Source organism: Sciurus vulgaris (genome assembly GCF_902686455.1).
Source record: "Sciurus vulgaris genome assembly, chromosome: 4".
Lineage (NCBI taxonomy): Eukaryota > Metazoa > Chordata > Mammalia > Rodentia > Sciuridae > Sciurus > Sciurus vulgaris.
In genome coordinates, this window is record NC_136464.1 from 148,232,671 (window position 1) to 148,254,097 (window position 21,427).

Genomic DNA, 21,427 nt, shown 5'->3' on the forward strand with positions numbered 1-21,427 from the left:
CCCAACCTTCATAGTTAACCCCTGATCTGTGACCTTCGTGGCCCCAAATAGAATGCACCCCAGTCAGTCCTGTGGATTCTTGGGCCGCTGTTTGCCATCACCATAAACAATCCAGAGAATCCAGTGATTGCCATTGGGGTGTCAGTATCCTCCATCTTCACATTTATGCAATTCCTCTCTGTTTCCTTTTCACCATGACCTGTTGGTATAGCATGCATGGTTAGCTGTTTAGAGAAGGAAATCACAAGAGTTTTTGTGACTGCATTCTCTAGATTACATTTAAGGTATACAACTATATGACATATATGCTCATGGATGACCCACATTTTTGTGTGTGTATGAAATGGGAAGAAGAGGTGTTTATGTATATTTATTTATAGTTGTATATATGTTGATATGTTGATAGTCAACATCTATCACAAATATACATCTTTATATACACATATATACATCTTCCTCTAGAATTTCCACTTCAGATTTAAATGTCTCCTTAAGAAGCATGGCTTTTTAAGTTAGGAATTTTCTAACAAATGGTTAAAAGAAAGACCTTCCTGGATCCATGCAGAGGATACATCCTTGGATGATAAAATCAGCAAGAGAAAGAAGAGCTGGTAACAACAAGTAGTAGAAAGCCAAAGGTGAATCTCCATTTGCTTACTACCACTTGGTCACAAAATAGATTATACCAGAACCCCAGGGAGCCCCCTGCCTGCTTTCTTCTTTTTTTAAGTGGATTTTTTTTTACAATAACTTTATTTTATTTAGTTTTGTATGTGGTGCTGAGGATCGAACCCAGTGCCTCATGTGTGCTAAGTAAGTACTCCACCACTAAGCCACAATTTCAGCCCTGCCTGCCTTCTTTTTGTCAAAAACTTATCAGAAGTAGCCATTATTCTGAATTCTAGCACACAGGTTGCTTTTGAGGGTAGACCACAATAGTAAAGAACTCCAGTTTTCAGTGCTTTTATACTTCATTTTTGATGCTGGGATTGGGGCCCTGAACACTCCATTTCTTCTTGGGCTGCAAGGTCTATGTCAGGCTCTGCCTATAAGGGACCCTGAAGAGAGCCTGTGAAACTAGAGGAAGGAAAAGGAACTGGCTTCCTCCTGTCTGCTTCTTGTTTTTGTCATCCCAGTAATGGTTATTTATTGTGGTGGTAGTTTTTTTGTTGTAGCATCAACTGAATCCAATTTGCAATTTTTCAATACTTGGGAGCCATACTCACTGCATCCCCACAGAGACATCAGCTCTAACCAAGCAGGAGCCCCTCCTTAAGGGGCTAGGTTTCAGCCCTATGGAGTCCCTCCTTCCAGCCCAGATACACCAGTATCCAATGTTCCAAGTTTCCTCGTCGTAAGTCTGAGTTTCAGAAGTCTGAGGTTCAGCACCATAAGGTTTCTCTAAACTCTTCTTTTGTTCGCTCAATCCTACCTCCTTGATATCCATGAGTTCTCTTTTTACCCTAGTTTTACAAACTCAGCTTTATGTCTGGTTAATAAGTTTCTAAATGTGAAATGATCTCCATTCAAATGACTCTAAGATTTCTGCATCCTAAGTGATAGGCTCAAACTGGAATCTCTTTCCCTCACCATGGCTTTCTCTCACAGTAGAGTCAGGGGAATGTTCATATTGGTCATGGTGTGATTGTTGGTTTGTCAATGGAAGCATGCTTTCCCTTGTCTGAGCTTTAAAATACTAGTCATAGGGTGCTACACAGATATTGCATATTTTGGCACTTACTAGTAGAAACCTGGTTGGAGATAGTCTGATTTTTGAGAATATTTATTTTAAAAGATAATTTGCTATGAAAGGGGCTTCACTCTCAGTTCTAAAGTTACATTCTGCAGTTATCAATATGGTTATTTTTGTGTTGTAGCTTTAAAGGAACAACCTGGTTGGTGGGAACATTTTTTTACCTTGCATGATGGTTATACAATAAAACAGTATTAAGAAAATAAGGCCAGGCATGGTGGCATATAGGCCTAGCTACTCAGGAGACAGAGACAGGAGGATCACTTGAGGACAGGAGTTTGGGACCAGCCTGGTCAAGATAGCAAGACCCAAACTCAAAAACCCCAACAAACAAACAAAACTCTTCCCAAACAACAAAACAAACAAACCAAAACCAATATCATATTTAGAAAGATCTGTATTAAAAATTATGATTATCAACTCCAGCATTTATAGCCTGCAAAACTCTTGGTCCTTTATATGTCATGAGGTTGCCAAAAAGATATCCAGAGAGGTTTCCTCTTAGTGTTTTCACATGTACATCAAAAGAATATGAATGCTTCCAAGATGTTAGTCTGTTTTGTTGTATTTCACAGCTTTGCATCCCAAGTCAGGAAGCTGTCATGGAGCTATGCTGGTACATCAGTGCTGAATGCCAGCACATGCATATGCTGACACATATGTTACTCCAGGAGTCAAGACTCCAGCACTCAGATGCATCCTAGACGTTCCTCCTCCAAAGTCAGAGCTTAGGTAGCCCCTGTAGGCGGGCGCTCCCTAAACTTTCCTCTGGCTATGATTTGAGATGAATCATTTGAATCACAGGTTAACAGCATTGTCCATGTAGTTGAGATGTGAGACTTGATAAATTTCCAAAGCCCGGGGCTGTGCTCTTTATTACCAGAGTAGTAAACCAGGGGATGGAGTCATTGGAACAGGCAAGGTTTTTGTCTGCCTGATATCTTTATGGGTACCATTCCTTACCAATTCTCTGGCATTGAAGGTCTGAGGGGGGCTTACTGCAACCTCTGGATTCAGAGGCAAACAGATGTGACCCAAATCTGGACCATCAAACTATCCCATGGATCTGACTCAGATGATGGCTGAAGAATTGACACTTGACTGAGTCAGCTTGTCTGAGCCTGCCTGGAGTTCTTGCTGGAACTGCATGGATAAATCTAAAGCTGCCAGTCACTATATTTGACACCTGGGGAGAGGCAGTCTGAAACAGAAGTCAAAATGATGGAAGAAGAATCAAGAGATGGAAGAAAAGAGGCAAATTCCTGACGGTATTATTTGTACCCCTGGAATGCCTACACCAGGAATTCTTCTGGACTTTCTAAAGTTAAGGTTCCAGTAAATGATCCTTTTGAAAAGGCTGGTTAACTAGATTCTTTACCTGCAATTGAAGGAGTTCTGACTAATAGGATTATATTGATCTCTGCCCACTATGAATTTTCTGCAGAATGTGTACATTGGACAGATTTCAGATGGCAATTAAGTTGAATGATTCCACTGGTGTGTTTGTATTGATGAGCTTAATTCAATATTTGCTAAATCTCTGCTTTGCCCAGTGTGGATGCTGGTGAACCAGCAATAATGAAGTGATATTCTAGCTGCAAATGATTCATTTTGACAAATTGTTTATCTCCCAGGGCCTAGAGTCCTGACTTGTAGAATGATTATGGAATTACCAGTTCATAGAGATGCTGTGATATTTCGTGTGTGTCTGTTTAGACTCTTGAATATATTTAATTGTAGCAGCAAAAGGGACTTTATTGCTTATTAAACTCTCATTTGATCAGAATGCAGAAAGAATTGCTTCAAACTTTACCTAACTCTAAACAGATTGATCTAAATAGATCTTCCAGCATAAAATCTGAGAAAAATCCAGATGGGTTTGTTCTTTTGTGTGCTTAGCTTATAAATATGACTTATTGTGCAATGTTGATAGCTAGTATTTTAGAGTTTTCACGTGGCATTTCTTAAAATATCTAAAGAAAACTTTGAAAAATAATGACACTAATAAGTGATGTGGCATGACACATTGTAATTGAGAGTTGTCAGGGTTTCCCCAAAGTGTGCATGACAACAAGTCGATAGATTTCAGGTATTAATTGACTTGCCAAATTCTCTTCTAATCCCTCTTTTGGTATATTATATACTAGAGTTTTTCTCAGTCTACCATCCTCCCACCTTTTCATTCTTTTCTAAAAATAGCTTTATTGAAATGGATGTTTCCTTAGCTCTGTTTTCATGGCATTTCCTGATTCGAGATGTGTCCTCACCTCTTCAACTTATTGAAGACACAGTTTAGATGAAAATGATTTCTGAAGAGAAGTAGAAAGATGACAAAAGATCCCTTTATAAATCCTTCCAAGTAGAGAAGCAGGCGTCTGGAATATTCCGGGGAGAACTCCCCACTCCACACCCTAGCTCCACTGATGTAAGACACTGACTCTGAGAGGTTAAATGTTTGTGGGGGTCCCTCCCCATCCCCACCAGAGCACTGCCAGAGCAGGGCGGTCATACAGCCCAGGTCCCTGGCTCCTTTCCTAGCATGACTTCCAACACTCCACATCGTTTGTGGCCTGTTTTACATGTAGAGAAATACAGTTTACCAACCTCCCAGTGGTCCTTTATTTCATGACTTTTGCACTGCCTAATTTGAAAATGAGTTTAAAACAGTTTAACAAATTATGATACCCTAAAATGTAGAGAGAAGATAAAGAGCTCAGAAACCACTTGGAGGTAAGAGCCTGGCACAAGTTGGTCTCTGTGGTGGAGCGCAACATAGGTCTATGTGGCCTATGGGTATCCTAGTCTCCAAGGCAAGTGAAAGCTTGATTCTTCATGGATGTGTGAAAAAATAGTGAAAGCACATGGGAACACAAATACAGTATGGGCTCACTTTACTGAACAGAAATATTACCAAGAAGTTGTCTAAATGTCAAAACAAATCCTGTGTTGTGTTGGATATACACAGAGGGTCTTCAAACTCTGTTAAGAAGTCATGTTTAATTTCCTGAAAACTTTGCAGTCTGGGGGCCAGGGTGCTGGGGGCACCTGACAGGGAAGTCTTTGTTGTGCATGGGGGTAGCTGTGAGGGAGAAGAGGTGCCAAGAGTAAAGCCCCCTCCCTTTCATATGTGGTACCTCCTAGAATCATCTCCATTCCTCCCTCCTGTTATGGAGACTGCTGCAAACCTGGGAGAGAAGGGAAGGAGGAAACACATAGAGCTTACTAGACAAAACCATAAGCTCTACTAGTGAGTGGTAGGCACTGTGGCCTTCAGTTCCAGAGTTGTATGGAAGTGGCATCTGCTGTAGTCCAGGACTTCATCTGCTTTCTGTTCTCTCTTGTGAGACAGCATACTTGGTTTAATGCTTTAGAACAATGTTTACATTTCCACAGGGTCCTGAAGGTATTATTCCAAAGGGTACAGTGAGGGGCAAATTTCAGGTCATCTCAGGATAATGGTAATGGAGTGTTATGGTTTAGATATTAGGTGTCCCCCCAAAAGTTCCTGTGTGAGACAATGCAAGAACATTCAGAGGAGAAATGATTGGGAGGCTTCACCCAATGAGTGAATTAATCCCCTGACAGGATTAACTTAGTGGTGACTGAAGGTGGGTAGGGTGTGGCTGAAGGAGGGGGGTCCCTGAGGCTGTGCCTTTGGGGTATATATTTTGTATCTGGCTAGTGGAGTCTCTTTCTCTGTTTTCTGATCATCATGTGAGCCGCTTTCCTCTGCCACACACTTCAACCATGATGTTTTTCTGCCTCACCTCGAGCCCAGATGAAGGAGCCAGCTGTCTATGGACTGAGACCTCTGAAACTGTGAGCCCCCAAATAAACTTTTCCTCCTCTAAAATTGTTCTTGTCAGGTCTTTTAGTCACAGCAGTGAAAAAGCTGACTAAAATCTGGAGGAAAGCAGTTTGTGGGGAAGGAACTTCCAAGCCACACCAGGTAGTTCTCAGCTTCTACTCTGCAGAAAGCATTCTTGGGTAGGTGCTGGTAGTGTGTGTTCTCACAAAAGGTGGTCTCTCTCACTCAGAGCACACAGATTCCCTTTACTTTCAGGTCATTGTTCTTGGATGACTGTAACTTTGGGTTAATGTACATTTTCAGAAACCTCTAAGGTCTGGATTATGCCAGGGTGTCATCTTTTTTACAGGCTGACATTGAGCTGGGGTTGGGAGATTGCCCTGAAATTGTATGGATATCTCAGTTAACACCAGGTCATCAGTCTCTGAAGCCTTGTTGATTCTGGAGAAGATCCACACCTTTGAAGGTTCTGTTGCCCTGTTGGGTATTTCATAGAGTCCTACCCAGTGTTACTTTACAGTGTGTCTGAGGTGTGTTCCCCAAAGGGGATCTGGGCTGCAGAAATTATATTTGCAGTCAGAGAATTTATAATTTGCTACATATGTCCAGGTTTTTTTTTTTTTTTTTTTTTTTTTTTAAAAGCAGCTTTCCTTCTTCCTTTCGCATTTTCCCACACCCACTCCCACTTACTTTTGGCTGCCCTCCCAGTACCTTCTCACCACTGGGGACTTTTATTAATAGGCAGATTTTTGTAGATTCTTAAAGAGAGAGGGTGAGAGCTCCCAATTGCATTATTTGCCTCCTGTTTGCTTGTTATTAGTACTTTTTTTATTTTTTATTTTTGCATCATGGTTTCTTTACACTTGTAGATTAAACATTAAAAAGAAGTCAAGGTCTCGATCATGGGGCCTCGATGGTTATAGGATGGGATGGGGAGGTGGTAGCGTGGGAGAGGGGAAGGCTGCTGTCACTGGCTTCTGTAGAGGAGCTGCATGTGGAGATGAGAAGCCAAGTGCTGCAGAAGGAAGAGCAGGGTGTCTGGGAGTTACACAGGTCTTAATGGGAATGCTAACTCAGGTGCTGATTGACAGGCGGTGTTGGACAGTTTACCCTACATGTCCAAGCTTCAGTTATCTTTACCTTATCTGTAAAACGAACATACAAAGTTATTATGATAACCAAATGGAACGAGGGATATGAAAGTACTTATTGTCACATATAAGGCACTTCATAAATATTATTTTCTCTTTCCTTTAATTAGAAGGGAATGAGAAAAGAACCAAAGACATGAAAATCTCCATGTTCTATTAATAACAGCTCCCATTTTTCTTTTCCATAATATTTTCATAATGCTTTAAACCATGTGGGTAATTGTTTCAACATTTAATTTTTCCACTGAATTATTTAATTACATTTATGACAGGCACATATTTACTTTGAGTTTGTCAGTGGAGCCATTAATTTATTCTAATGGATTTACAACATGGTCAGATACTTTTTCACCCTTAACTTTGTGGTGATAGAAAACTTCGCTGCCTGCCATAGATTTATTGTGCTTCAGTCATGGTTTAATCAAAATGAATTCTTTAAAAGTCTAGATAAGGGTCCCCCTAGAGGAAAGGAGTAAGAAGATTTTCTCTGAAAACCATATTTAAGCCTGATAATTTATCAGTCTGATGATGACTCCCACTTTTTTGCTTTCTAGTGTTAACAGAAAAAACTCAGTGGATATTTTACTTTTGGTGGGGGGAGGGATGGACATCAGTGGGGGAGAAGAAATGAGATTAGAGATTTCTTTTTCTAAAGAAAACAGTCATTCTGCACATCTGGAGAGTCGTAAGTCATTTGTTTGGTTCCCAGATGCGTTTGTAGCCCACCCCTCCATGAAGACCTAGACTTCATTGCTTTCAAAGGGATTTCTTTCTCAATGAGGTAATAATGTTAACGGCCACAGGCTGCCCCAGGACTGGGCTGGCGGATGCTAAATTCCCCATTCAGTCCTCTCAGGTTTTAGACATGGCAGTGATTAAAACATACACTTTTCACCCCCTTTAGTTTCTCAGTTCATGGTTTGGGAATGTAGGTTAACTCTCCAATTAAAACTAGGGTTTGAAAGGAACAATGAAAGCTTCCTAAATTCCCCCACAATTTGTTTCTTATTAATTTTTTTAAGTTTTCATTTACTTCTTGGGGAGTGGGAAAGAGACTTGATTGTGAACACTAAGATTGATTGCTAAGCACAGGTAGTGGCAGATGAAACATACGTTAGCAATTGCTGTTTTACATTATTGATTTAAAACTGAAAAAAAAACCCCTCATCTCCAGTTGCTCTTATGTTACTGAATAAGTATATGCTGATAGATCTTACACACAAGACACTCTCACTTTGAGAATATCTTCACCCTTTTCATTCTTAGTCATAATAAGATAGAACAATAGCCTTTTTAACTTGCGTGTGATGATACACATTTCTCCATGAAAAAAAAAAATTTACCAAAGGTGCTAAATAAATCCATGGATCACACAAACCCTAACCTGAGCTATTAAAAACACAATTTAGATCTACCTATCATAAAATTAAACCTTCCCCAGAAGAGACAGCTACTCTTTATGTTAGGATGAGATAAAGACTGACATTCAAAGGTTATTAACCAATGTTCATCTCCTTTTCTATGGACCTCACCTAATACAAGTTTTAAAAAGTTAGGGTTTTGGTCAGCTTTTTTGCTGCTGTAAGTAAAAGATCTGACCAGAACAATTGTAGAGGAGGAAAAGTTTATTTGAGGGCTCACAGTTTCAGAGGTCTTAGTCCATAGAGGGCTGGCTCCATTCCTTGGAGCTCGAGGTGAGGCAGAACATCATGGCAGAGGAGTGTGGCAGAGGGAAGCAGCTCATATAATCAGAAAGCAGAGATTCCACTGTCCAGATACAAAATATATATCCCCAAACCATGCTCCTACACCCCACCTCCCCCAGTCACACCCTACCACTTCAGTTACCACTCAGTTAATCCCTATTAGGGGATTAATTCACTGACTGGGTTAGGACTCTCACAACCCAATCATTTCTCCTCTGAACCTTCTTTCTTGCATTGTCTCACACATGAGCTTTTGGAGGATACCACATCTAAAGCATAACAGTATTATTTTCAATTGATAAATCATAATTGTATACAGTAGAGTACATCAAGACATTTTGATATAATGTATACAATGTGATATTTTTACATTATGTTAATTAACATAATCCTCACCTCACTTATCATAGTTTATGGTGAGACATTTGAAATATACTTAGTTGAGACACAAAAAATTATTATTGACTATAGTCACCTTGTTGTACAATAGATCTCAAAACTTATTCCTCCTAATTAAAACTTTGTTCCCTTTGACTAGTACCTCCTGCTTCTGTTCCCTCCCATCCCCACCCCCAGCCTTTGGTAATCATCATCTAATAATAAGTATCATTATTAATAAGTATCATCTAATAATGACATTTAAAATTTGAAGAGGCAATTTGAATGACATGAACTCTTGATAATTATTAATGTTTTGTTGCAAATGTATTATTTGTTCACATATGTGATTTCAAATGCTTTGTTGAATTCTTTAATCTAGTTACATGTCTTATACACAGATGTTTATTTTATGGAAGTGTAATATGGAAATTAAGGGCGAATATGATTTTATTTCCAGACAGTTGCTTTCCCCCAGTAACACTGAGTTATACTTCTACATATGTTATTCATTCTCAGCTAGAGTGGGATGATGAGGGACAAAAGCCCCAGCCTTCTAAGTACTTGAAGATCAAATCTGCTCTCTTGCAATATGGTCTCCTCCCACCCAAGCTAGGAGGGACTCTTGGAGACAGGGCCCAGGGTGCCTTGTCAGCCCTGGATTACCTGCTATCATTTGGATCTGGAATGCTCCCCAAAGACCAGTGTGTTTAAAGCTAGCTATTGGGAGGCGGTAGAAACTTTAACAGGTGAGGCCTAGGGGGAGATTTTAGGTCAATGGGGCCATGACTTCGAAGGGGATTGTGGGATCCAAGCCCCTTTTTCTTTCTCTCTTTCACTTTCTGGTTGTGAGGTGAGTGCTTTGCTCTGCCAGGCCCTCCCTGTGCTGCCTTTCTACAGGCTCAAAAGCAATGGGGCCAATTGATCACAGACTGGAACCTTCCAAATTATAAGCCAAAATAAGCTTTTTCTCTTTAGAAGTTGATTATTTTAGACATATGTTACACTGTTGGAAAGCTGACTAACACGATACCCTCCTTTGGTTCTGCCCTGGGGCTCCATCTAGGGCATTGTAGTTGCCCACTCAGTGTGTCCTGGGGAGATGCCTGGCTACCCTGGGCCTCCAGAGAAAACTCCCAGGCACTCCACCGTGAAACCACAGGCAGAGAGATGAGATTGCACCCAGAATGCTAAATAACATTCTCAGCTCACATTATGTCTGCACATCTGAGAGCTTATGGGAAAAACAAAATAAAAAGCAAGCACGAAGGTAATTTTCATCAAGCTAAAGCTTCCAGAATGTAGTTTTGTGAGTCTAATGATTCTCCTGACAAATTGTAAAACATCAAAAGCAGTCAGTGGAAGTGTCTTAAATGAAGTGCTTCTTCTTCTTCTTCTTCTTTTTTTAATATCTGGCTTTTTAAAAATGTGATTTTATTTTAGAGGGGCAGGGAGGGAAGATCAAAATGTTCTTTTTTTCTTGTTTCAGTAGGAAAATTAGAGAAGAAATGTTGCTCAGATCCTAAGGCTGAAATGGGTTGGGGATTTGAGGCAGAGGAGAAGATACAGGGCAATTGCCTTGAAAGGGAAATAGAGATGGAAAATTAAGACTTGAACCCCTGGAGGGAAATTATTATTATTTTTTTAAATCTTTGTATGACTTTCTTCTTTATATCAACCCATTTCCCAAAAAGATTTGTAATGGGTTGTTTGTAGCTAGAACAGTCTTAGTAGGGGTTGGGTGTTCTCTAGTATCCAGAGTCTGATGTGCTCCTATCTGAACCAAGGCCAGAACTGGGGGACAGTGATAATTCCAGGCCTGAGATAGGGAAGGGGTCTGGAGGAAAGGCACTCACCTACTTGTGTCATAGCATTGAGGTGTGCATGTGCGTGCATGTAGGAGTGTGTGTGTGTGTGTGTGTGTGTATGTTGGGCAGCATAAGAGAGTGACTGGTAGTAACCAATCCCTTTCTTTGTCTTCTTCCACAAATTCTCTGGGAGTATTAGGCTGCCACATTTGACGGTACCTTACCTTTGTGTGTTCTTCCTTGTGGAATACCTCTAACTTCTGTTTGGTTTTAGATTGGTCTCAATGATCATTTACTTGAGATTTCACCCGCATTTTTTTTTTTTTTAACATGTATACGTGTGTGTTTTGCATTGGTACTGGGGCAGTGCCCCTAGTGATTCACTCTGTTCTACATTCTTAGAGAAGATCCTGTTTCCTATCTTACATGTTGCAGGAGATGAAATGTGCCCTCTGTGGGTTAGACAAGGTGTAGGCCCAAACAGATGTTTCTCCTTTCAAACCTTGCCGCTGACCTTCTCTTACTAGGAGGTGCAATAAAGTTATGTGACCTTGTCCCTTCCTCACATTACTCAGAAAGGGAGGCACACCAAATCTACCAGCTTTGTTCCACATACTCTATTGCTCTCAGTAGAAAGCTCTGGAGTTCTTGTACCTTAATCAAAGGAATGACTCATATGGTGGAAGGTAGGCTGGGTGGAGAAGCTTTCGGTATCTTTCAAATCACACGTACTAGCAATCACCTGCTGGCCCTGAGAAACTGAATTCTTGAGAGGATGATTCTCAAGTTGGGTTTGAGTTGCCCAAAGACATTCAGGCGAATATGTGAATAGGCGAATATGTGTAATAAGGAGGTCTGTGAGGGCCTGAGGTATGAGGTTTGGGAGTTATTTGTCTGTGGGTGATGGTTGACATCATGGATACTGTAAAATCACTAAGGGAGAAATGAGAAGAGAAGCAGCCTAGGATCAGCTACAATAGAAGCATGAGCTGCATCAGTGCCCGGACCATACTTTTTGTACCTGGTGATCCTGTGAGAATAATCGCATGTATAGCAGAACCAACTGCCTAATATTGCAAGTTTGAGAGCCGAGTTTAGTGGAGGGCTGGGCAGTCTGTGCGACTGAACACACATTTATCAGACTGTTCTTTTTATGCATAGAAGGAAGTTAATAGAATTCAACCTACCAAAGATTTACTAACTGTAAAGTACTGGGTTCCATGCCAACAGCGAAAAATTACAGATGAATTAGATCAGTTCTTATTCATAAGAAGTGAGGAAGACAGATGTGCAAACACCTAACTGTAATATAAGGATAACTGAAACAAGAGGGATAACAGCTGGATGCAGTGGGAACGTAACAGAAAGAACACTTAGTTTTAAAGCAGGGTTTGGGAGAAGTTTTATAGAAAAAGTAGAAGGCTGACTCAGACTTTAACGGGCAAAGAAGCCAGGGGAGTGAATCTGAGAGTGGCAGCTCCTCTCATCCCTGGCAGGAGGGCCTACATTCTTGCTGCTCTAATACTAAATATTCAGGAGCCACTGGTCATTCTCCATGTTTTAGCCTCCATACCACAGACCCTACAGAGGAAAACAGCTTCAAAATACAAAGTCCCCTCCCTAACCAGAAGTTCATGGCACGTCCCAACAAGAATCGCCCAATGATACTCTTAAGTAATAAAAATGGTACTTCATGGTCCCTTACATGGGGCCAAGACAACCACCAGGACACATGCAACTCACATAATATTCTTATTGAAATGTACTGGGAATGACTTTAATAGCACTGAGAAAATTCCAGTGAAACAAAGTCTACTTAAAACATAAAAAATAGTACTTTAGAAGCTAAAAAAGAACAAAACAATACCTGACCAAAGCCAACCCATTTAGTAGGACTCCATACTGGCAGAGACAGTGCCCAGAGGCCACTCCTACTCTTTCTTAAAGGAGAAAGAACGAAAATGCAAAACAAGGATACTGCTTTCCCCACACTGAAGTCTTTTCTTGGTATTTTAAATGTCAGTGCATTGTCGAGGTTCTTGTGTATGAAGGGTGAACACTGAAGTTTAGACCTTACTTCATATGTTTATTAGGTGAGTTATATTTTAAAATTCCCTCCATCTTTTATAAACTACTCCCCTCTTTGTGTCACATTTTAGCTAGCACACTGGCTAAATTGGAGGTCAACCTCAGGGAGATTTCATTTCTCTTTCATGCTGTTTTCCCAAAAGTGAGATGCTAGTCTACTTGCTGACATGAAAAAGTAATTGGAGTATGATAAATAGAATATCTTTCCCCCTCTAAAATCTTTCTCAGCTATCTTAGTATTTCTTTTCTTCTTACTACTTCTGTGCTTTCTAATTACAAACTGTTATATATCATGTAGGATAACAGGAATTTGACTGCTGACCTCTTCGTCTCCTCCACTGGACAGTGGGTGATATGAGGGCAGGGGCTAAATTGTTTAGTAGTTCCAGCAAATGGCATGGTGCTGGGCATATGGCGTGAACTCCATGCATACTCAGATGGCCATATGAATATTAGAGGAATTATAGCATCTTAAAAATCCTACTTAGATTCAATAGAGGCATTCTTTTCTATATTGGTCAAATGGCTAGAGAAAATCTGTGAGTATAAATTATGCTTGAGCACATCCCACTCCAGTTAGGATGATGCCAAATATGACTTGGAGGAGCTGTTATATAGTGGGGAAGATTAATGGTCTCCGTGCTACTGGGTCCTGGTCCTGGCTTTGCACTGCAAACCGTGTAACTGAGAGCTGTTTGTTTACCTCTCCTTGTGTTTTGTTGTTATCTTTAAAATCTTACCATTGGAGTGAGGGACATAGCTCAGTGGTAGACTGTGTGCTTAAAATGCATGAGGGCCCAGTTTCAATCCTTAATGTGCGTGTACATGTGCACATGCACGCGCGCGTGCACACACACACACACACACACACACACACACACAGAGATCATACCATTGAACCAAATCAGTGTTGCTACCTAATGGGAGTGGGATCAACTGAAGACAAAGTGGGATTATTCTGTGATTTGGGCACATACTGTGCCACTGAGCTACACCCCAACCCCCAATGGAATGTGTGTGTGTGTGTGTGCGCGCACGCGCATGTGTATGAACATGCTTGTGCAAGCAGGTACCTCCATTCCATTACTAGAAGTTTGTATTTGCCACCAAGGAGTAAAAAACAAGAGAAAAAATCTTCATGGGAAGGGGAAAGTTTGGAGAAATGTGTGTGACCCGGCTAATGAAGGAGAGTGGAGCGGATGCTAGAAGGAACCAGGAAGATCAAAGCAACCTCTGGTAGCAAGAAGGTATGTCACAGGAGAAGGTAACATTGCCCCAAACTGGAACAAAGTCATTTGAGTCAACTTTATGATTTTCCCTAAAATCAGTTTCGTTTCAAGATCAGAGGCCAGAACAAGACAGCTGAGCTTTGCAAGGCCCTCCATGCCAATTATAAGATCCATCTCTGATCAAGGTGGCTTTACGTTTACAGAAGCTCTATAGTGGGAGATGGAGTGGTCTCAGCAAGGCTGTAGACTCTGGATTACTCCTGTAGGGGAAGTCCACATTTAGATTTGTTTCGGATTTTCAGATAGTATAAATTAAAATTAATTTGACCCAGTGAGACACCCGAAATTTTTAGACCAGATAAGATTGGAATCTTTGTAAGCATATGATCAAATGATAGTTAAGTAGGATAGATTTACAACTCATTGTTAACAATCAGAACCAGGTTATTAATTAATCACTTATCAAATGAGAAGAAAATCTCTGACAAAACATTATAAAGCTTTGTCCTTAATCTGTTCTGGTTAAATTTTAAGTTTATGCTTAGATTAAAGTATAGAAAACACATTTATCAGACTTTAGATGACCTAAAAGTGAACAGAATAATATGATAAAAATAGAATCAAGAGTCAAAAGTACCACACCCAATGAAATGCTAGACTAAAACTCACAGATTAAATTTAACTGGGTTATCACAATGCCCTTTTGAGGTCCCAAAAAGTAAATTGCAAAGTCAGAATAGGCACTGTGCTTCAATGTGAATAATCTCAAAATTCTAATTAATCAGAAGCTTATTAAAATGCTGCTATATGGTATGCCAACTTTTAAAAATTCACAAATGCCCAAATCCTTAATACACATATATACCAAATGAATTAGGGAACCTCTGGTCTCTCAGTTACTTACAACTCCCAGAAGTTACCTTTATGACATAGTGTCCACAGCTCCCTCGTTAACCCATTTGACTGTTGAGTATGGAGAAGGAGCAGGGCTGGATTTGTGGATGTGTGACCTGTGCAATTCCACAGGCCCCACAGTTGGAAGGAACTTACACTTGTCTCTGGTTTGTAATTCTTAATTCCTTTTAAACAAGGAATTGTGCATTGCGTAACTGGTTTTGAAAGAGGGTTAGTGTGCTATGCCTCACATCTGGGGAATCTATTCTGCATGCTACCAACTAGAAGGGTCTATTTCACATGAATTTTCTAGCAGCATAACTTTTAATAAATTATCTTTTGAAGCAATAAATAAGCATTTTCTAAGAAAACTACTTCATCTGAGGATGGATCCTCATGGAATTATTTATTTTACTATCCTGGTATCACAGTGGTCCCCAATCCTGATATTATTCAATTTTAATGTTCATATGTTCTCCAATTTTTTAAAATTCCCAGAACAAAATAGGAAAGACACTAGAATGAATCAGACATCACTTTCCTATGTTCATATATGAATACGTGACCAGTGTAACTCACATCATGTACAACCACAAGAATGGGAAGTTATATTCCATGTATATATGATATGCAAAATACATTCTACTGTTTTGTATAACTAAAAAGAACAAATAAAAAATTTTAAAAATCCCCAGAACAAGTCTAGACACCAAAGATACAACAAACATTTCAGAGTAAACAAATACTTCATCAATATCCATTATGTGCTGAACTCTTTCCTAGAGGTAGGAACGGAGCAGAGAATATGATAGCATCCTTAACCTTGTACAACCTACATTCTAGAGAGAGGAGACACACAATAAACCAGTAAACACAGAAGTAACAAAATAGTAAACTTGTGAGCAAGGGAGGGAACTTCTGGTACAGATAAGTGCCAAGCAGAAGGTTCAGTAGGGTCCTGTGATAGAGAGTCAGTGGCTTTAGCTTGTAGTTCTGAACGGGTCTCTCTCTGAGGCGGTGACTTTGGAGTCAAGGTCTAAGTGATTCTCTATGTATATTTAAAGTTGATAGGTTTTAAATATTAGATGTAGCTCCAGCTTGTTTACTGTGTCAAGGAGCCATGGATCTGCTTTAAAAGTGGTTCAAAGAGGAATGGCAGAACCCAGTGAATGAAGTCACAGACTGGGTTTTGCTCTAAGTCATTTCCACTACGATGGCAAGTTATGCCTTTCGTTCACTTCGTCATCAAGGCAGTGGCTTTGTTTATGTGCCCTGTGGATGTGTAGTCATGTGTCATCTTGGAGAAAGTGGAAGCTACAGAAGCTACTCCTCCAATTTGCTGAGGAAGGCAGGCCAGAACCCAGCAAAGACAAACGAAGCCACAAACCACAAAAACACTTGCCATGCCAACTACGGCTGTCCATGCCTGGAGCCAAAGGGGATGTTGGTCAGAGCCACTGGCACCAGATGGGGTCATCTTCTCATGCACTGATTTTTCCAACCCCATTTTAAGCTTACCCTCTTTCCACTGTCTTCATTTCAGAACCCCAATCCTTTCTCCTCTTTGGGTTCATTTTGAGAAGACAATGTCAGAAAGCAGTTATCCGTGTGTATTCAAGCGTACTTACCACTTAACTGATGATTACTCATGGCCTCCTGCAACTGCTCATTTTACTCCAAGGTACCTCCTTTGACTTCACCATTTCTATTTCTCCTTCTCTCAACTCCTGTTGATTAATCATTTGTGATTATTTAATATTTATTTTATTTTCTAGATCTCTTCTTTAAAAAATTATTAGAGCTTTACTATAGTTCTACATCATAATTACTTCATATTTAAAGCAACTTTTACCTTTCCACTTTTTTAACTTTTCCAGACCGTTCGTATTATATTTGGTTTGAAAAAACCTTAATGTGGTTTTTATTTTCTTGATTGTATGATCAATATAACTGCTTTCTTTTTTTTCTCCTGAATTATATACTTTTATTTCCCACTGATAAATCATTACCAATCATATTCCCAGGTTTATATAGCACTAAAATTTAAACATTATAAAGATTGACAAAGAAGGGCCTTCATGTTCCCGAATGGGAAGGACTTTAATCTCCTGTGTAACATTAATTCTTCCCAGGAAGTTGGCATAACTCATTCAGAGAGGACGCTTTGAAGTCATCTTCATCATTGTTGTGTTCTTGGAGGAGTGTGAAGTGGAGACAGACTTCCAGGGAGCCCCCTTGTCTGCCTCCCTCTTCACTACCATACAGGGAGGAGGAAGTGCCTGGTTGAGCAGCCATGTTTCTATGATTCCTTCCTTCTTGTTTGACCTGATTCCACAGTGAAACAAGTGTTGGTGGAACTTAGGAAGCATTTATAAATGGTTACAAAACTCCAGCCCTCCAAACTGCTGTATTTTTTTTTGTCTATTTTTTGGTGACTTTGTGATGGAATTATAAGGAAGTTAAGTTAGTTCTTGGTTTTGAAAAGTAAAAAAGAAGAAATAGATTTTTTCATATGTGAACACATTTGAGAAACTTGATGTGGAGAATCTGGCTTGGGGACCTTGCACCAAATTGTCAAGAGCATTAACTGAATTAAATAGGAGGATGCACATGTTTTGTAATAGGGGCTAGAAAATGACCTTGTATCACCAAGGCTGTATATTCAAGGATGGAAACAGGAGGATAACAGCATTGCAGTATGTATGCTGAGCAAAAGGAGATTTTCATTGTGATGAATTAAGATAGAGCAGAGCTAGAGTTTTATATTGTCATAGATGGGGAACTTTGACAGGTAGGGCCAGATGTGTCTCAGCCACTTACAGAGTTGATCTTTAAGTTTTACAACACCATTATTATCTTGCCTTGACCTTAAAATTATCAGCAGTCAGAAGAGTTATCTATGATAGTAACTTGAACCTTAGGTTTCTTCTTTCCTATCAACCTGCAGTGATAGGAACATTTAAAAAAACACTAGAGGTAGCTTTTCATCAATCAAAACAAATTTTCCATATTTATTTCTTTAAGGACAGATTTCTACTCCTGTCTTTCATCTGATTGTGATAAGAATGATAAATGGCAGTTTCAGATGTATATCTGAAAAAAGACCAATAAGAACACTTTCCTAATTCCTGAGAGCAGTTGCCTTAAGTGGGAAGTAAAGAGATGTGGCTTGTAGAAAGGCTGACACACGGAGTCTCTTTCAGTTTCTGTGCTGTGTTGGTCTGTGCTCATTAGGTGTATTTCATCTAAGAAGTAGGAATGCGTCTCCTAGGATTTGTGTGGAGTTTTAAGATCAAACCTTGAATAATACATATGAAAAAAATGTCATTGTTAAAATTGTACCATACTATTTACAGATGTTGAGTATGCTCTCCTTGGCTTCATAGTTGGCTATTCTACTTAAAATGCAGACTAGCCTTGCTACCATCCTAATTATGGTCCTGCTGTGGCTGTTCCCAGGCTCCCGTGTGAAGGCGTCTGAGTCCTTTGTGTACTGCCTTTCCCTGTCTGCCGCTGAGCCCTATCTCCTCCCCTGTTGCTTGGCACTTGGCACTTTATACTCTAGGGATCCCTTCACAGTCTGATGCTTTACATTTCACAATGATCCTTCCCTCCAAATACCATTCCATTATTATTTTTTTTTTACTTGACTAACTCTTACTGCGTAAGCCATCATATCCTCCAGAAAATCTTCCTTTAAACTAGGTAGGAGCAAGTACCCCTTCTCTAGTCTCTGTAGCTTCTAGCTTACTACTGACTATATTAAATTTTTGTTTGGGTATAAGTTGACCTTTTAGACAATCAGCATCTTACAGAAGGAGATGGTGCGTTTTTCATTTTTGCATGTGCAGACACACACGCAATATGTGTGTAGTGAGTGTTTGCCAGTAACTTCTAAATATTAGGCATTCAACTCAACTAGTATTTCAGTTACTTCCTACTTAATAGTAAAATTGAGTTGAAAAACCACAGAAAGTTTCATAATGATAAGTGGGCAAGTAAAATAGCAGTTATGTCAGGAAGTGAGTAACAGATTATTATTTTTCTCCTAATGGTAGGGTCATACTGTTTTTGAATGTGCTTAGATAAACTTACCACCTGGGTAAATTATATGCATCCATATAGCATGTGTGCTCGGGATTACAGATCATACTTAGAATCAAGGGCTATAAGAAACAGGCTCTTAGCTGTCTTCCAGGCCTGTCATCTGTGTGGTGGGAGAATTCTTTCTCTAACAGTTCTTATCAGTAGTCTTCCAATTTTTATCTAAACACCTTCTATAATGGTCCCTGTATTTCACTAGGAAGCTCTTTTCACTTTTGGATCATTTTATTATTCATTTGTTTTGGGGAGTGGAATCTCGCAATCTTGCTTCAGCCTCCCAAGTAGCAAGGATTACAGCACATGCCACCACAGTCAGTTTGAACTATTTTTAGAAAACTTTTTATACTAACCCAGATCTACCTTCCTATAACTTCCTAACAGTATCGTTTGTCTTGATTCTTTTGAAGAGGAAGAAGGCATTAAAACATATGGTCTGTCTTCTTTCTTAAACCTTGCCGATACTGACATATCATAGGAGTTTCATAGACTTCTCTCCAGGCAAAGCTTTCTTAAGTCCTGTAATTATTCTTCATGCTTTGTGGGTTTTGTTCCCCTACTGTCCCAGTTCACTCTACTCTGCTGTGCCACAGTTGGTTTAGAAGTGAGCCTGAGAGTCCTGGCTACCTTTGGAGTACAAGTTTGAGCAGGACTCAGACAGACATTCCACTGAACACTGTGTTTGGTTGGGTTCCTGAAGCCTGAGATTGCATTGGTTTCATTTGGAAACCATGAAACTTTGCCGACATGTGGAACTTTGAACCAATGATAACCTCTGGGATTGTTCTCCTCACACTGCTGCTAAGCCTTTCTGGGATCTGGCTTTACTACTTATATCTTTTGAATGATGCTATGCAAAAACTTTCAAATCAATAAATATTAACCAACTATTGATGACCTGTGTAGGCCAAAATCAGAATGTAACAGTATCCATGCCTAAAGTTCTAGAAAGTATATTCTGATAGTTATTATTTATTTCTCTTTGGGTATGGAGATAATGAGATATAAAGTCATTAAACAACTTAAAGACTAAAATTTACAAAATTTATCTATTGATATCAGTATTGTTTTTTAAAACAGTGACCTTGCAAGATTATGTACCTAGTCCTAGGTCAACAATGTCTCATTTCTTTAGTGATTAGGACAATAGCATTTTTTTGAATGCTTACTGTGAGTTTAGTGCTCAAATCATTTTATAGACTTCTAAAGTTAGTGAATAAATCATGCAGCAAAATTATTCTCACTCTTTTTAGGTGCATTGTTTTTCTTTTTGAGTCCAGAGGTCTCATTTAGCAGATGTGGCTCCATATAATATTTAGTTATCTCCAAAAATCAAGTATGCCCACAGCAATGGCAAACCCCTCAGTACTCCAACCCCCTTGAGTATACAGCTGTTCCTTGACTTACAGTGGAATTATATTCAGACAACTATTGTAAGCTGAAAATATCTTAAATAAAAAATGCATTTAATACACCTAACCTACAAAACATCCTGACTGGGTAGCACAGTCACTATAATCGGCTGTTACCCTTGTAGCTGCGAGGCTGCCTGGAAGCTGTGGCTTTTTGCTGCTGCCCAGCATGGAGAGGGAAGATCATGCCACATATCACTTCCCAGGAAAAAGATGAAAATTCAAAATTTGAAGTATGGTTTCTATTGAAAGTGCACCATTTTACACCATGGGAAAGTTGAAAAATTGTAAATCAAAACCATTGTAAGTCGAGGGCTATCTGTGTTAATAGCTGTGTCATGCAGGCTCCTGGAAGTCTGACTTCTGGGGTGGCCTAAACAGCTTCACCAGTGACTTGCCTGCACTCTCTATTTAAAAACAGGACTCCCAGAAATCTCCCAAGAGGCACAATCTCTAACCAAAAAAAGAGATGTGCTTCCTTCTCTGTTCTTATACTAATTACCAAATAAAGCGTTCTATAGAGAATCCAGATGAGACATTTCTCTTGTCTGTTGGTAAGAAAAGTAATTAAACCAACCTGCTGTGCTAAGCAGTCCCGAAGCAATGTAACGTTTAGTGACAGCAACTGCAATAGATATGGATGCAGAGGAAAGCCCCTGTCACCCAGGTCTGTGCATTTCATAGCTACAGTTCTAGCAGCATGGACAAGGGTCCTTGTCTTAGATTTAGAAAGACAGCTTGTAGCCCTTACAGGTATGGTTTACGATAGAAAGGAAAACAACAAAATTTTAAAAACTGCATTTAAGGATTTACTTGATGTTTTCTAGACCTGTAGTGGCATAAGCAGAATTTTGTTAGACCAAGGGTGACCTCTGCTCTGACCAGCTCCCTCCTGGCTTTTGTTAGTACCATCAGTTTAGGAAGTATGTGACTTTTGCTAAAAATCACTAGGTGTTCTGTAACCACAGTCCTCATACAGGGAAATCCCAATCTCTGTAATTTTCTTCTACTTGCCAGATATGGCTGAAATTCCAGAAATCTATAGAATATTTTCTGTGTTTGAAAAATGAAGCAACACATTTTATTTTTCAAATTACAG